This window comes from Anolis carolinensis, chromosome 4 (assembly GCF_035594765.1).
Source record: "Anolis carolinensis isolate JA03-04 chromosome 4, rAnoCar3.1.pri, whole genome shotgun sequence".
Classification (NCBI taxonomy): Eukaryota; Metazoa; Chordata; class Lepidosauria; order Squamata; family Dactyloidae; genus Anolis; species Anolis carolinensis.
This window is the reverse complement of record NC_085844.1, coordinates 3,942,031-3,956,506: the sequence shown is the minus strand read 5'-3', so window position 1 is coordinate 3,956,506 and position 14,476 is coordinate 3,942,031.

Below are 14,476 nucleotides of genomic sequence, written 5' to 3'. Positions count from 1 at the left end.
CCGGGATTATTATAATCGAGATAGAGGCGCTAGGGAGGCGAATCGCAGAAGCGCCAGGATTGCTGCCAGACAATTAGCTGATTAAGCCTGTTTCCCTTGGGAAATCTTAAGGAGTCATGCATCTGGACACAGTATGGGTTTCGTTTCTTGTTCCCCAGGGAAAGTGTTCCTTGGCGGGAAAACAAGATCCTATATAGGTGTTTACCCGCAAGGAAATCCTTGCGGAGTCAATTCGTCAGCTTCGGGAGTGAGATCGTGTGTGGACTACGCTACTCCAGTTCCCTGTTCCCCGGACCTTGCCACGGACCTTGTTCTAGTTCCAAGCCTGCCTTGTCCCCGGATCTTGCCACGGACCTCGTTCTTGCTTCTTGCCTCTTGTTGCCACGTATCAAGCCTTGTTTGCCAAGAATCTAGTTTGCTTCCAGCCTTGTTGTCAAGCTCCATTGGACTAAAGGACCCTGTCTTTTCCCCACACTTTGCTTGGCAAAGTGTGTGTTTCGGTTATTGGATTATAACTTTGGACTCTAATATCACATATTGGACATTGTTTTCCTGGACTATATTTGACCTTTCCTGAAAGACCTACTTCTGAACTATATTCTTCACTTGTTTTTATTGACTTTATATATTCCTTTAATAAAGATATTAGATAGATTCTGGCCTCTGCGCATGGTTATTGGTGCTCTGCAGCCTGGGTCCTGACACACATCCACACAAAGTCCATGAGTGTATCCTCTACAGATACAGGGTCCATACTGTTGTGGTAATCTCTGAGCGGTTAGACTCAATTTAACCCTCTCTGGGGGAGATTCCACCAAAATCAGCAGAGTAGCAAAAGCAAAGCTTTCAAATGCAACAGTTACTTACACTGGTGAGCAAAAGAAGCCTTTTAGGATTGCAATGGACTGCAGAGTCTCAATAAAAGTTCAAAAAGTATTTATTCAAGTAAAAAGAACTCCATTGTAGATAGAAAGGCTTAGGAGCTGTCTAGATTACTATAGACTGGTTTCTAAGGAGAAATAAGAAAGGAAAAATAACAAACATCTACATAGTTACATCTTGCCAGGAGAGATGGCAGGATGCTGCTTGTTAGCTTGAAGAACAAAGGGAGAAAAGAGAACCAAAAATGGTTCCAACCTCATGCTCCAGTTTATTGGGACCATAAAAGACATTCTGACCAATGGGAAGTTGTCCCTGGAGAGTCACATTTCTATTAACTTCAAAGTAAGGGATGTGACGTACACAGGATAGAGTGAAACACAGTAAAGCCTGTCTAGGCATGCTTTGGAAACGGGGAAAGGATTCCCTCAATCTAACTCTATCATCTATCTAACTACATTTAGACTTGAGTAGTCCAGGGTGATTCCCAACACGTACTGTATTTCCACATTCTACATCTTGCTTCCATGTAGACAATTGCAAGGCATTCCTGGCTGATGTTACTTCACTCAGTGATAGGAATTTGCATTTCAGATCTCACCCCGAGGCTGTCTCTACCTCAGAAGTGCCGCAGATGTGAGATGTTTTGCAACTGACCTTGAAATGTCAATTCCGGTGACCAGTGGAGCATACTGTATAAGGCAGGCGCCCAAGGCTGTTAGGAATAGCTATGGCTGTGCACAAAGTCAAACTGTGTCCATTAAACCCAATCTAGCCAGCTCTGACTGGCAGCAGTGGCTCTACAGACTTTCCGGTGGGTTTTTTCCCCCTAGCACTAGGGTTAACCAGAACTGATCTTAGTTAGCTTCCAAACCCAGACAAGTTTGAGTGTGTTCAGAATGGAAAGGTAGATGTTTCTACATTTACACTTCCCTCAGACCTACTTGTTGAGGTTTTAGAGCCTAAATCTGTGACCTCCAAGAGAGTCCTGTTGATGTCCAAGTTGGCACATCCCAGCGATGCCGTGAAACGTGGTGCCTTCAGACCCATCACAATTGCACAGAATGCACCTTTCACAACTGCTCACTACTCTTCTCCCACCAAGGACAATCTTATTAGGACCAGATAACCATAGAGTTGGAAGAGATCCCAATGGCCACCCACTTCAACCCCCTCCTGCTTGGCAGGAAGACCAGTCCAATCCCTCCCAACAGATGGCCAACCAACCTCTGCTAAAAAAACAAACAAACCACTGGACTGGAGTTTTTTTATCAAAAACAAGTCATGCCCAACTTTTTTAGTAGAGTTACAAGCTGGGTAGCTGCAGAGAACACTTTGGATGTAGCATATCTGGATTACAGTAAGGCCTTTGACAAGGTCTGGCTTGACCTTCGGACAAACAAACTAGTCAGATGTGGATCAGTTAGGTGGATATTGTAATTGGTTAAGTTAAGTGAACAAGTGCGATGGGTGCTTCTCTCCAATGCTTCCTCTTCATCCTGGAAAGATGTACCGAGTGGAGTGCCAGAAGCAGGATTCCGTCCTGGACCCGGTTCTGTTTATCGTCTGTATTGATGACTTCGATGAAGGGTTAGAAAGTTTGCAGATGGGACCAAACTGGGAGGGAGAGCCAATGCTCCAGAAGACAGGAGCAGAATCCAAAACAATCTTAACAGATTAAAGAGATGATGCAATAAAACTAACAAAATGAAGTTCAACAGGGACAAATGCAAGATACTCCATGGAGGCAGAAAAAACTGAATGCAGATACAGAATGGGGGTCGCCTGGATTGACAGCAGTACGTGTGAAAAAGATCTTGGAGTCGTCGTGGGGAGGAAGGGGAACATGAGCCAGGAATGTCATGCAGCTGCTAAAAAAGTCAATGGGATTTTGTCCAGCATCAATTGGAGTCTAGTGTCTGGATCCAGGGAAGTCATGCTACGCCTTGATTCTATTCTGCCTTGGTCAGACCACTTTACCTGGAATCACACTGTGTCCAATTCTGGGCACCGCAGTTGAAGGGAGATCTGGAGAAGGTCTGGAGAACAAGAATCCCTATGAGGAGAGGCTTAAAGAGCTGGGCATGTTTAGCCTGCAGAAGAGAAGGCTGAGAGGAGACATGATGAGGGCCAGGGATCAAAATGTGAGGGGAAAGAAGTCATAGGGAGGAGGGAGCAAGATTGTTTTCTGCTGCCCTGGAAACTACAAAGCAGAACAATAGCTTTAAACTACAGGAAAGGAGATTCCACCTGAACATCAGGAAGAACTTCCTCACTGTGAGGGCTGTTCAGCAGTGGAACTCTCTGCCCCGGAGGGAGTGTGGTGGAGGTTCCTTCTTTGGAGGCTTTGAACCAGAGGCCGGAGGAATATGATTTTTCTACTTCTTGGCAGAATGGGGTTGGACTGGATGGCTCACAAGGTCTCTTCCAATAATAATAATAATAAATAATAGAATAGAAACCAGTGCAGGTGGTCCCGGTCGTGATGGGCACACTGGGTGCCGTGCCAAAAGATCTCAGCCGGCATTTGGAAACAATAAACATTGACAAAATTACGATCTGCCAACTGCAAAAGGCCACCTGACTGGGATCTGCACGCATCATCCGAAAATACATCACACAGTCCTAGACACTTGGGAAGTGTTCGACTTGTGATTTTGTGAAACGAAATCCAGCATATCTATCTTGTTTGCTGTGTCATAATAATAATAATAATAATAATAATAATAATAATAATAATAATAATAATAATAATAATACATCACACAGTCCTAGACACTTGGGAAGTGTTCGACTTGTGATTCTGTGATACGAAATCCAGCATATCTATCTTGTTTGCTGTGTCATAATAATAATAATAATAATAATAATAATAATAATAATAATACATCACACAGTCCTAGACACTTGGGAAGTGTTCGACTTGTGATTCTGTGATACGAAATCCAGCATATCTATCTTGTTTGCTGTGTCATAATAATAATAATAATAATAATAATAATAATAATAATAATAATAATAATAATAATAATAATACATCACACAGTCCTAGACACTTGGAAAGTGTTCGACTTGGGATTTTGTGAAACGAAATCCAGCATATCTATCTTGTTTGCTGTGTCATAATAATAATAATAATAACAACAACAACACTTGGAAAGTGTTTGACTTGTGATTTTGTGATACGAAATCCAGCATATATATCTCGTTTGCTGTGTCATACTATGTCTTTGTATCAATAATAATAATAATAATAATAATAATAATAATAATAATATCTTTATTTATAACCCGCCTCCATCTCCCTGAGGGGACTCAGAGCGGTTCACATGCTGATCGAGGCCAAGAATCAACAGATAAAAAAGGAACACAATAACAGCATATATAATTATAACACAATAAAATAAACTCTGGGTTGTTGTCTGTTTTCCGGGCTGTATGGCCATGTTCTAGAAGTATTCTCTCCTGATGTTTCACCCACATCTATGGCAGGCATCCTCAGACCATCATACCTCACAACCTCTGAGGATGCCTGCCATAGATGTGGGCGAAACGTCAGGAGAGAATACTTCTGGAACATGGCCATACAGCCTGGAAAACATACAACAACCCTGTGATCCCGGCCATGAAAGCCTTCAACAACACATTAAAATAAACTCTTCCAACTCTAAGATTCTATGACTCCAAATCAGCAGATTCCACCATTAAACAGCAATAACCACCCAGAGGTTTCATCCATGGCTCCATTGTGTCCGAGTCACATTCGGAGCTTCTCTGTTTTCAGACAAATAGAGTCATAAGAGTTGGAAAAGTTTATTCCAAAGGCCATCCAAAAAACTGCTTCTGCCAGGAAGGAAGACAATGAAAGCCCTTTGAACAGATTTATGGTTTCCAGACCTTGTCTGGACACCTGCCGTCTTGTCCATCTCCTTGAATTGCTTTGCCTAGAAGCAGGCTAGAATTGCATTGGCTTTTTTAGCTGCTGCACCACACTGTTGGCTCCTGTTCATGCTTGTGGTCTGCTACGACTCCAGAATCCTTTCCACGTGGTCTGTTTTCAACCAGGTGCCACCCATCCTAAATCTTTGCCTTATTCACTTTCTCATTCTCCCCAGCCAGGCCTCTTGCGTTTTGCTTGCTTTCTTCCATCCTCCCGTGTGCCAAAGCAGAGCAGACAGGTAGTTTTCTCTCTTATTTTCTAATAAAACCATCTCCCATTTCCCAAGGAAACATCTCATCCCATCTTTCCCTCCATCCATGATGTTTTAAGTCTCCTTTTTCTAGAGGCGGAAGGGAGCTTTCTTGACAGCTTTCCGATCAATTGTCAGCCTGACCTTTCCTGCCAGGCTTCAGCCGAATCCTGCCAATTGTCTGCAAGGGAAATCTTCCGCTTTCTCTCTCTCTCTCAATCTCTTGGGAGATGTTTACTCTTTTCTTCTCTTTAATGCTTTTAGAAGATGTGTTACAAAGAGGAAAGCCTCCGCGGAGCAAAACCAATGATTGGGGAAAAGAGTGGCAAGGGCTTTGCTCTTTCATTGCAAAGGTGCCGCTCGGAGAGTACATTCTCAGTCTTGCTCCAAGGCAATGTGCAGAAGAAATGTTTTCTATTGGGTTGCAGGATGTAAATAAAATTGTCCTATATAGGGGAAATATAGCCAGACCTACACATTGGCAGCTTTGCCTTCTGCAGATTGGATTATTATTTGCTGATTAGGTTAAAATGGGTTGCTGTGTTTTATCTGGGCTGTCTGGCCATGTTCCAGAAGCATTCTCTCCTGACGTTTCGCCCACATCTGTGGCAGGCATCCTCAGAGGTTGTGAGGTCTGTTGGACACTAGGCAAGTGAGCTTTATATATCTGTGGAATCTCCAGGGTGGAAGAAAGAACTCTTGCCTAAATGTTGCAATTGGTCACATTGATTAGCATTGAATAGCCTTGCAGCTTTGAAGCCTGGCTGCTTCCTGCCTTGGTTAATCCTTTGTTGGGACGTGTTAGCTGGCCCTGATATTTTTTTTTTCTATCTGGAATTTCCTTCTTTTCTGAGTCTTGTTCTTTATTTACTGAACTGATTTTAGAGGTTTTAAGAAATACTGGTAGCCAGAAGCAGCCAGGCTCTGAAGCTGCAAGGCTATTCAATGCTAATCAAAGTGTCCAATGTTAAACTACTGTATATACTCGAGTATAAGCCTAGTTTTTCAGACGTTTTTTAGGACTGAAAAAAACCCTCCTTGGCTTATACTCGGGTGAGGGTCCTGGTGGGCTTATATTCAGGTCGGCTTATACTCAAGTATATATGGTATATTTATTACCGTATTTTTCTCTGTTATTATTGGTATTGTTACATTTATTATTTTACTCTCTTAATTATTATTAGTACATTTATTATTTTATTCTATTATTGTTGTTACTTTTAGCTTTTTTACTCTATTTTTTATTATTATTAATACATTTGTTATTTTACTCTATTGATTATTACATTTATTATTTGACTGCATTTATTATTATTATTACATTTATTATTTCACTCTATTCTTATTAAAAGGATACATAAGCACATTTACATTGAAGAAGATGAAAATAATGATTTAATCAGAGTTGAACAGTCATATCTTAAATTACAGTTTGATGTAATGTCACAGACAGAACGCCACCAAATAAAGTTCAACACAGTTTATTAAAGTAACAGCACTAAAAATGCCCGTAAGAAACAAAGGACTAGGCAAACACTTGCCTTCAATGTGAAAAGATACAAAAAAGACTCTGCTGGTACTAAAAGTGGTTCAAAAGATAAACCGGATTAAACAGAAGTTTAATCCGGGTTAAACCAAAAATGCTTACTTCAGCCTGGCAATTTAAACAAACAAAAGTTGATAAACAAAGGTTCAATGAAACACAAATAACTGGCAGCAGATTCCTCTCTGCTACTCAAAAGCTACAATTGAGTAACTAAGGTTGTTACTCCTCCGTGCAACGAGCGAAATCCGGATCCAGGCGCATCAATCAGGGTAGTAACGGTCAGCGGGGTCCCAATCCGGTCCGAGGTCGAAAGCCAGGTACAGATGTCTTTAGTTCACAAGTTCCACCGATAGCCACAGAAGGGAAGTCCGGGATCGTAGTCAGTCAGTCAGTCCAGCGTCAATCCAGAGTAGGCAATTAATGTCCGTCAAAAAGACGACGGAGGTCCAAGCTATCGAGATTAAACACAAGTTGCACAGGAAAACCCCACGCAGTTCCTCCCGCCGTCTATGCCCAGTGTCCTTGGTAACTTACGTCATCAGCAAACGAATCACACCCGTCTTCAGGAAATTCCCAACAAGAGCCCAAGCGTTCGTCCAGATTACCTTGCCCAACGCAATTAGCCCTGGATTCTAAACCCCATTTTATGCCAGTTCATAACTCCTCATCGCTGTCAGCTGCTATCCTAATTCCAGGTGCCTCCTCATCATCATCCTCATCAGAGCTAACACACCTTTGACTACGCCCCACAGCATCCCCAGCTGTGGATCCCGCTCCATCCCTCCAGCCCGTCCATGGGTCCGATCCTGCAACCCGCCAGTCGCCTCCCATGCTATCATTGCCGGTGACACCCAAATCCTCCCTCACACGAGTCCATTCCATGTCATCCTCCTCTGAGCTAACCATCTCTTCCTCCATTCCCTCGGTAAAACCCTCAAAGGAGTCTTCGTCTGTTGGTTCTGCAAATAAGTCCTGGAGCCGTTTCCTTTCTCGCTCCTCAAGAGAGTCTGACTCCCGAGGAGTCTTACGACCTCGTCTCCCAGTATCGGAGCCATAAGGCTCAACCATAACATGTAAAGATTCAAAAACATTTAAACTACTGATGCCTCAATTAATGTAATTTTATTGGTATCTCGGCTTATACTGAAGTCAATGTTTTCCCAGTTTTGGGGGGGTAAAATTAGGTGTCTCGGCTTTTATTCGGGTCGGCTTATACTCGAGTATATACGGTATATTTGAAGGATGCTTGGGTGTGGATTTTGGCCTTGCATTCATTGTTCAGACCTAACCACTGACCTAACCACTGGCAACCCCATATCCTGCTTGGAGCCCAAGCCAGGCCTGCTTTCTGGCATCTCTGGAGCTCTTGGGAAGCCTGGAGACGGAGTTATTTATTTATTTATTATTTATTTGCGACATTTATATACCGCCCTTCTCACTCCGAAGGGGACTCAGGGCGGTTTACAAGTATATATACATACAATATATTATATTATGCAACTATATTGCAATATTATAATGAATGTCAGGCTTTAATTTGCCACCAAGGAGAGCGGTGGCATTGGCGGAGCGTGGTGCATGCAGCCTGCAAGCCCTGCAGCAGCGGAGAAAGAAGCCTCTAGGGAGCACAGCCAAAAACAGCTCTTGCTCTTTGCTTTTCATCTTCAAAATGCTCTGCAAACATTTGATCCCAAGGCAGGCTTCCCTGGAGGGACCGGTCAAGCGGTCATCTCTGCTCTGGAGGGCGAAAATGAGCCCAAGGTTGACCAGGAGAAGAGGGGCACCCCATTTCATGTCATCTTTGAAGCCAGGGACTGTCCTTGATTCTGATTAACATTGACTCTATCATTCGTGTCATTCTGTACGCGTCGTTTTTACAATCAGACTTCCACAAGATATCTATTCACATAATAAAAGTGAAAATATGTGTGTATGTGTTGTGACTCAGCTAGAACCTCAGATTGACTCTGATGAGGATGATGGGATTCAGGTTCACAATCAGGTTCAAAATGTCCCTGTTGCAGAAGATGAGGAACAGGGAGTGCAAGTTCATTTTCCCGCAGCAAGGAATGAGGTTGTTGATACTGAAACTAGCCAGGTGCAAATGGACTTGGAAAAGGAGGACCGTTCTCAGTCTGATAACGAGGCTCAGCAAACTAACGAGCAGGCTGACCTTGGTGAAACAGGTTCCTTAGATTGAGCTGACCGTTTGGAATTCAGGGTTCGGAGGAGTGTGAGAATTGCAAACAAGCGGGAGGTTAGAGGCCAGAGAAATGCTTTCATGCTTTGCAAAGGGTATTAAAGCAATGTGTTTGGAGACAAACCTTTGTCAAAGCAACTTTCGTTTAACCAAGAAGCAAGCTCTCGTTTTCCTGGATTACCTTGCAGCTTCTGTGTTCATGTTCTTGGGACTTTGTCATGCTCCATTGGGACCTTGTTTACTCCTGATGATTTCTGGATTTGTTCTCTATGACTTTGTTTTGTAACCATTTTTTTGGAACTTTACTTTTGCTTTTAAAGAACCTTTTATCTTCTATTTTCTAATAAACTAAAAAGACTCCAACCTGTGTGCAGTTTGGTGTATATAGCAAGGTGAAGCCACCCTGAGGTGCGACAGTAAGTATGTGGCTGTGTGCTATAGGAAAGGGTAGGAAAGGGTTAAGGGAGAGGCAGTGGGCGGGGTCATTCACACAATGGCCCTACCTCCAATGACATTGCAAGTTATAGCGAGCGCCATGAACATATCCAAGAGCCCTGCCAATGTCCTCCACCAACACCATCCTGCCCACCACCCAAGTGAAGGCTTTCATACAGGGACAATCTCATCCTAGATTTCATATATTTCCTCCACTACAAACACCCCAGTTACAGAGAGCACTGTAAACATGTCCAAGAGCCCTGACAATGTCCTCCACCAACACCATACTGCCCACCACCCAAGTGAAGCCTTTCATACAGGGACAATCTCATCCTAGATTTCATGTATTTCCTCCACCACAGACACCCCAGTTACAGAGAGAGCTCGCTGTAAACATGTCTAAGAGCCCTGACAATGTCCTCCACACACACCATACTGCCCACCACCCAAGTGAAGGCTTTCATACAGGGACAATCTCATCCTATATTTCATGTATTTCCTCCACCACAGACATCCCAGTTACAGAGAGCGCTGTAAACATGTCCAAGAGCCCTGCCAATGTCCTCCACCAACACCATCCTGACCATCATCCGAGTGAATGCTTTCATTTGGGGACAATTTCATCCTAGATTTCATATATTTCCTCCACCACAAACACCCCAGTTACAGAGAGCGCTGTAAACATGTCCAAGAGCCCTGCCAATGTCCTCCACAAACACCATCCTGACCACCACCCAAGTGAATGCTTTCATACAGGGACAATCTCATCCTAGATTTCATGTATTTCCTCCACCACAGACACCCCAGTTACAGAGAGCACTCACTGTAAACATGTCCAAGAGCCCTGCCAATGTCCTCCACCAACACCATCCTGACCACGACCCAAGTAAAAGCTTTCAGATGGGGATAATTTCATCCTAGATTTCCTGGTTTTTTCCTCCATCACAGACATCCCAGTGTTTTTTACTCTCTCTATTTGTGTGGAATTTGCATGACCCCGCCCACCGCCTCTCCCATAACCCTTTCCTATTTTTTTCTGTGCCACACAGCAAACAGAGGAATTGATCAGCAACTGAACATACTAGAGAGGTCTTGGGAGAATTCACTATGATTTATAGGAGTTGTAGCTACTGGGATGTATAGTTCACCTACAATCTGAGAGCACTCTGAACTCCACCAACGATGAACCTGGAACTAACTTGGTACACAGAAGCTCATGACCAAGAAAAAATACTGGAGGTCTTTGGAGAGAGTTCTAGGAGTTGTAGTTCACCTACAACCAGAGTCACCCATTTTTTACTACACCGCATCACACTCTTGACTTAATCTGATCTCTTTTTTCGACAGAGTTACGAGTTGGGTCGATACAGGGAATGCCGTGGATGTAGCGTACCTGGATTTCAGTAAGGCCTTCGACAAAGTCCCCCACGACCTTCTGGCAAACAAACTAGTAAAATGTGGGCTAGACAAAACTACGGTGAGGTGGATCTGTAATTGGCTAAGCGAACGAACCCAAAGGGTGATTCTCACCAATGCGTTGTCTTCATCATGGAAAGAAGTGACAAGTGGAGTGCCGCAGGGCTCCGTCCTGGGCCCGGTTCTGTTCAACATCTTTATTAACGACTTAGACGAAGGGTTAGAAGGCACGATCATCAAGTTTGCAGACGACACAAAACTGGGAGGGAGAGCCAACACTCCAGAAGACAGGAGCAGAATCCAAAACGATCTTGACAGACTAGAGAGATGGGCCAAAACTAACAAAACGAAGTTCAACAGGGACAAATGCAAGATACTTTACTTCGGCAGAAAAAATGGAAATCAAAGATACAGAATGGGGGACGATGCCTGGCTCAACAGCAGTACGTGTAAAAAAGATTTTGGAGTCCTCGTGGACAACAAGTTAAACATGAACCAGCAATGTGATGCGGCTGCTAAGAAAGCCAACGGGATTCTGGCCTGCATCAATAGGGGAATAGCGTCTAGATCCAGGGAAGTCATGCTCCCCATGCTCTATTCTGCCTTGGTCAGACCACACCTGGAATCACACTGGGTCCAATTCTGGGCACCACAGTTGAAGGGAGATGTTGACAAGCTGGGAACCGTCTAGAGGAGGGCAACTGAAATGATCAAAGGTCTGGAGAACAAGCCCTATGAGGAGTGTCTTAAAGAACTGGGCATGTTTAGCCTGCAGAAGAGAAGGCTGAGAGGAGACATGATAGCCATGTACAAATACGTGAAGGGAAGTCATAGGGAGGAGGGAGGGAGCTTGTTTTCTGCTGCCCTGCAGACTAGGACACCATGGAACAAGGGCTTCAAACTACAGGAATGGAGATTCCACCTGAACATCAGGAAGAACTTCCTCACTGTGAGAAGGGCTGTTCGGCAGTGGAACTCTCTCCCCCAGACTGTGGTGGAGGCTCCTTCTTTGGAGGCTTTTAAACAGAGGCTGGATGGCCATCTGTCGGGGGTGCTTTGAATGCGATTTCCTGCTTCTTGGCAGAATGGGGTTGGACTGGATGGCCCATGAGGTCTCTTCCAACTCTACTATTCTATGATTCTATGATTCTATGTTCAGCTTGAGGTCCATTAAGACCCTTTCACAAGGACGGTTTCCAAGCCAGGTCTCAACCACCCTATATCTCTGTATTTTCTTTTCTTTCAGACCTTGGAGAGCAACCATGGAGCCACATCTAAGCCGGCTTCCAAAATCATTTCTCAAGAGGGATTCATAGTTTCCAAAGTATCTGGGTTGCCTTTCTCTAGACACCTTCCCAACTTGCCCATCTTTTTCTTGAACGGCCCATCTCCAGGTGCTTGGGACTCCAACTCCCAGCAGCCAGATGCCAGGGATTCTGGGATCTGAAGTCCCAAATGCCTGGAGGACCAAAGGCTGGGAAGCGCTGCTGTCAAAGAAAGGTTCAGGTGAGGTCGCGGGAAGTGATTGGCATCTCTCTCCAGTTTCAGGTGACACTTGTCAGATGGGATTGCGATGGAAGCCAGCCAAGGAGAGAGACATGAAGGGGAATGGAAGGATGTCCCTTCCTCCAGCCCAGCCGTGAATTCAATCAATGAATCACATCCTTCGCGTGGGAGCAGTCGGAAGGAGGAGGATCCGGATGGATCACCTTCACAGGTCCGTCTCTGATTAGATCTCCAATTAAACGAGACTTTTCGAGAGGGAAGCAAGAACAAAAGGTGGCTGTTCGTCCACTTTGATACCATTCCTGCACAAAGAAAGAGGAAATAAACACCTTTGTGCTTTTGTTGATACAGAGTCAGAAGGGACCCCCAAGAGCCATCTAGTCAAACCCACTGCCTTGCAGAAATCTATGGCTGGAGCAATTCTGGACACCACGGTTCAAAAGAGACATTGACTCTAAGCTGGAAGGGGTCCAGGTCTAGAGACAATAAATAATCCCTAAGAGGAGCGGCTTAAAGAGATGGGTATGTTTAGCCTGCAGAAGACAAGGCTGAGAGGAGACATGATGAGAGCCAGGGATCAAGAGGTGAGGGGAAGTCATAGGGAGGAGGGAGCAAGCCTGTTTTCTGCTGCCCTGGAGACTAGGACTCAATGGAACAATGGCTTCAAACTACAGGAAAGGAGATTCCACCTGAACATCAGGAAGAACATTAGGAAGCTTCTGTTGAAGTGGGAATGATTGTATATAGAGTTGTTTAAATGTAATTGAGTCATGGTTGTGCAATGTGTGCTGGAGATTGCATCATACACTGTGTGCAGCTTACTATGCCAGTGTGTAAAGGGTTAAACTTGGATTGCATCAGACAGCAGAGACAGAGATAAATAGCCCTCTACTTCCTATCTTTTTCTCTCTGTCCCTTCCCGTGTGTGCCTGCGTGAGAGCTGTGTATCGTCTTGTAGATTTCCGTTTGTAAGTAAACATTTTGATAGATAACCGAAGACTGCAGCGTTGTTATTTATCCAGAGCTTCCTAGTCAGCGACTTCTGCTGCGTGTGCCTAGCAAAGCCACTCTGACAGTTTCTTTGGGTGGCCCATGAGGTCTCTTCCAACTCTAGGATTCTATGAATGGAGCCTTACGGGACCTCACAAGCCAATGTCCAGGGGTCCGACCAGGCATCCCCAGCACCACCATCTGGGTCCGGTCCTCCAGGAATGAGCGGAGCCACTGCAATGCAATGTCCTCAAGTCCCATCCCAGAGAGCAGATTCAGAAGGAAACCATGGTCAATGGTATCGAAAGCCGCTGAGATGTCCAGGAGCACCAACAGGGACACACTCCCTCTGCCGAGCTCTCTGTGGAGGTCATCCACCAAGGTGACCAAAGTCTAGTGCCTAGATCCAGGGAAGTCATGCTCTGCCTCTATTATACCTTGGTCAAGTCACACCTGGAATCACACCGTGTCCAATTTTGGGCACCACAATTGAAGGGAGATGTTGACAAGCTGGAAAGCGTCCAGAGGAGGGTTACTAAGATGATCAAGGGCCTGGTGTCAGGATGCAAAACAGATCAGCATTCTCCAAGCTGCCCTTTTTCACAACTGACCAGAACAAGCCGGATAAGGAAGACCATTTGGTTGGGAAGGCTGATTTATGACTTGCTCTGGTCTTCAAAAGTGGGAAAGGACAATGGAAGGGGAGGTGTGAATGGAGAAGAAGAAACGTGAGGGGAGGAGGGAAGCAACAACTTAATATACCGGGGAAAGAGCGGAAGAGGGGCAGTAGAAGCTTTGCGGTCAACTTGGCAAGACGGATTCAATAAAGTTTTCCATAGCTCCAAGCTGTGTGAGCCTATCTTTGTGTCCTACAGCTTCCAGGAACTGACACCTGGAGAACAAGAATCCCTATGAGGAGCGGCTGAAAGAGCTGGGCTTGTTTAGACTGCAGAAGAGAAGGCGGAGAGGAGACATGATAGCCTTGTATCAAGATGTGAGGGGAAGTCATAGGGAGGAGGAAGCAAGATTGTTTTCTACTGCCCTGGAGACTAGGACGCAATGGAACAACGGCTTCAAATTACAAGAAAGGAAGAAGATTCCACCTGAATATGAGGAAGAACTTCCTCACTGTGAGAAGAGCTGTTCAGCAGTGGAACTCTCTGCCCCAGAGTGTGATGGAGGCTCCTTCTTTGGAGGCTTTTAAGCAAAGGCTGGATGGGGGTGTTTTGAATGCAATTTTCCTGCTTATTGGCAGAATGGAGTTGGAGTGGATGACCCATGAGGTCTCTTCCAACTCTATGATTGTATGAT